At 47.1% G+C, this 4,035-nt stretch overlaps 1 long non-coding RNA gene across 1 annotated transcript; it reads left to right on the top strand.

The window, feature by feature from the left end:
- The first annotated feature begins 3,348 nt into the window (after nt 1–3,348).
- Nucleotides 3,349–3,740, top strand: LOC131196422 (uncharacterized). Its single transcript, XR_009154721.1, has 2 exons — nt 3,349–3,410; nt 3,578–3,740. It is a non-coding gene; the product is annotated as an uncharacterized LOC131196422 (long non-coding RNA).
- The last annotated feature ends 295 nt before the right edge of the window (nt 3,741–4,035 follow it).

Here is a 4,035-nt window from a genome sequence, read left to right on the forward strand (position 1 = left end):
GATACAAGATCCCACCAGGACCTTAACAAGATCATTGCAGCTCTGGAATACTCGGCAGATGCCACACTCAATGCCGCTCGTTTCGCATCCAAGGCCATAGGGTCTTCTATCACTTCACGCAGGCTCCTTTGGCTTCGAATTGGCAGGCAGATGTCAAAAACAAATGGAGACTAGCCTCATCACCCTTTTCAGGAGAAAAATTGTTTGGGAGTCACTTGAACCCCTCTTGATTGAAACAAAAGATAAGCGGAAGATTCTTCCATCATTGTCCAGGCGCCTGACGTCGCACAACTCCTTATTCTCGTCATCAGTCCTTTCGGGGTTCCGATTCCAGCTTCTACCAGCCACGTCAACACAGACCGTTTCAACCCAGAGGCTCCTTTCAGCAGGACAATCAGGTCAGAACACCTTACAAGATTTCTTCCCGAAAGCCCTTCCGTGGGGGTAGGGAAGGGCTCCGTAGATCTAAGTAATTCACTCTCTTCCCTCCCATTGGCGGACGCCTGTCCCTTTTCTCCGCCCACTGGGAATCTACTATTTCGGATGCTTGGGTTCTACAGACTATTAGGGAAGGTCTCTTTTTAGAATTCACCTCTATTCCCCCTAGGTTTTTTATTCCTTGTCCCATTTCTCACGACAGTCATAACCGTGCTATCATGGAAGAGGCCATTACTCATCTCTCCAATATCAAAGCTATTCAACAGGTTCCACAGTCTCATCAGGGCAAGGGGTTTTACTCTAGACTTTTTGTAGTAGCTAAACCCTCGGGGGGATGGAGGCCAATTCTGGACCTTAAATCCTTAAATAAATTCATTGCTTATCGAAAATTTAAGATGCAGTCCTTACATTCTATTTTAGAAGCCATTCACCCAGAGGATTTCATGGCTTCAATAGACCTAACAGAAGCTTATCTTCATGTTCTTATTGCCCCGGGACATAGAAAATACCTCCGTTTCTGTTACAATGGCCAACATTTTCAATATAGGGCCCTTCCGTTTGGTTTATCTTCAGCCCCTAGAGTGTTCTCCAAAGTCATGGGAGCCTTAATTGGTCACATTCGCACTCATCCCATCCGTATCCAATTCTACCTGGATGATATTATCATCATGTCCCGATCTGAGCCCTTGGCTCATCGGGACCTAAATACCACTATTCATATACTACAGGAACATGGCTTTTCCATAAATTGGGCCAAAAGCCACCTCTCACCTTCCAACATTATCTTACACCTGGGAGCTATCATAGATTCCAAACAGTCATTAGTATTCCTCTCCCAGGATCGCCAGAATAGTCTCAAGGATCTGGTCAGACAGATCATTTATTCCCGATCCAGTCCTTGAAATCTCTTTCCCAACTATTGGGAAGATGGTTTCCACTTTTGGAATTGTACCCTGGTCTCGCTTACACAGCAGGGAACTACAATGGACCTTGCTCCCGTATCAGCGAAGAGGCCAGTCCACATCACTAACAAGAATTGCCTTCTACCAAAGACATTGACATCACTCCAGTGGTGGCTATCAGGCGCTCTGTCCAAGGGCAGTCGATTCAGAGAACCCAACAGAATTGTCCTTACGACAGATGCCAGTCTCACAGGATGGGGAGCCCACCTGGGTCCAAATATGGCTCAAGGCTTATGGTCAGCACAGGAACGCAAACTCAATATAAACCTTCTAGAACTAAGAGCAATCCACAAGGCCCTTCTCCACTTCCACGACTTAGTGAAGGGTCAGGACATTCTTGTGCTCACAGACAACACAACAGCAAAAGCCCATATAAACAGATGGGGAGGCACACATTCAAGAACCCTCATGACAGAGACACTGACCCTCGGCCACTGGGCCGAATTCAACCTTCTCGCTTGAGCTTCCCATATTTCAGGCACAGCAAATGTTCGGGCGGATGCCCTCAGTCGCCAACAAATAGATCAAGCGGAGTGGAAACTAGATCCAGCTCTCTTTCAAAAGATTTCCTTCGATTTGGGCTTCCCAAGGTGGATCTATTTGCAACTCCTCAAATCGTCAACTACCCAGATTCTTTGCCAGGTTCCCGTCCCCAGGAGCGGAAGCGGTCGATGCGCTAAGATCACCATGGCCACCGGAACTGCTTTATGCGTTCCCTCCGCTTCCATTAATTCCCAAGGTAATCAGAAAACTCCTGGAAGAGAAGGCGAACTAATCCTAGTGGCTCCTCATTGGCCTCGGAGACCTTGGTTTGCGGACCTCAAAGCTCTTTCAGTGACAACACCTTGGCGCATACCAGACAATCAGATTGCTCTCAGTCAGGGCGTTCTCATCCATCCAGAACCTCAGTGGTTACAACTCACCGTCTGGCGATTGAGCGGGACATCTTAGCGGGTCTCAACATTCCCCCAGATGCAGTACCGACAATTCAGGCGGCACGACGACCATCCACGGCGCATATACCAATTCACTTGGAAAGCTTTCGATATGGTGCTCAAAGAGGTCCATTTCACCTAGGGATCCTGACCTATCTCACATCATTGGTTTCCTACAAGAGGGCCTGACGTCAGGTCTCTCTCCTAACACCCTCCGGCCAAGTCGCAGCTCTTTCCTCGGTGCTTACCTTCAACTCATCAGAGTCCCTGGCAAAGGATCCAGTCATCAGATTGTTTTGAGGGAGCCTCTAACCTGCATCCTCCTACTATTCACAGGTACCCATCCTGGAACCTTAATAAAGTTCTTAATACATTAATGAGGCGCCATTTGAACCACTCCGAGAGGCTTCTTTCGACTCTTGACTTTCAAGGTGACTTTCCTTATTGCCATAACTTCAGCTCGCCGCATTTCAGAATTGGCAGCGCTCTCAACACGCAAAGACCTTTGCATTTTCACCTCGATAGGGTAGTTCTGCGTCTCGACCCAACCTTTGTTCCAAAAGTTAATTCACTATTTCATCGTTCTCAGGAACTGATTCTCCCAAATTTCTGTCCCGCACCCAGACATCAAAGGAACATGAATGGCATCGTTGGATGTCCGAAGAGCCTTAAAGATATACTTACATCGTACTTCTCCATTTCAGAAACGGAAGCTCTCCTTGTTTCCTTCCAACCTTCTTCGTTAGGCTCCAAAGTTTCAGGACCTACCATTGGCAGATGGATACGGGCCACCATAGCCATGACATCGATTTGCAATCTCTTCCTCGGCCAAAGAACATCACAGCACACTCCACGAGGAGTGCCTCCACTTCGGCAGCTTGGGCGACCCAGGCGCCCTTAGAGGAAGTATGCAGGGCGGCAACTTGGTCATCACCGTCGCCTTTCATCAGACACTATAAACTCGATACCTATGCATCGGCAGGAGCCTCCTTGATGAGCGAGTTTTGCAAAGTGTACACGACAACCCATGACTCATCGGCCTATCTTCACCCTCCCGGACAATCACCTAGCTTTGGTATGTCCCATGCCTGACTGCCGTTTTCCCACCTGTCTGGAGAATGGACGTTGGTCTTACCTGAGACGTCCTTTCTCAGCAAGGAGGAAAACGGCAGTCAGCCCCACCCTTCTGGGGCCGATGTTTATCCATGGGGGGGGGCGTACATTAATTGTTTGTCATTTCAGGAAGACACGTAGAGTCTGAGCAGCTTCCTCGCCAAAAACTGGAGAGACAACAGGATAAGGCGGGGCTTGAAACAGATTAAAGACTCGGTCCTACAAGCTTGACACAAGAGTTAACCCATGCCTGACTGCCGTTTTCCTCCTTGCTGAGAAAGGACGTCTCAGGTAAGACCAACGTCCATTTCTTGACTCTTGGTTCCCTTATTGTTGATAGTTGATTCTAAAATAAAGAAGCAGACAACTAATTCAATATATTCATTGCCAGTTTTAACACTAGTTGTTATATTTGTCATTAATCTGGGATTATCTGTATTATAAAGATTCATTTCATCTTTCAATATATTCATGCTTCTTACGTTCCATGATTTCCATTGTAATTCTCTTTGCAGCTTTGCATTTTCTTATCAGTATCAGCAACTAGATGTCCTGAAGGTTTTAATCTAGCTGCCTCAGAAACATAA

The sequence above is a fragment of the Ahaetulla prasina genome, chromosome 3 (genome assembly GCF_028640845.1).
Source record: "Ahaetulla prasina isolate Xishuangbanna chromosome 3, ASM2864084v1, whole genome shotgun sequence".
Taxonomy (NCBI): domain Eukaryota; kingdom Metazoa; phylum Chordata; class Lepidosauria; order Squamata; family Colubridae; genus Ahaetulla; species Ahaetulla prasina.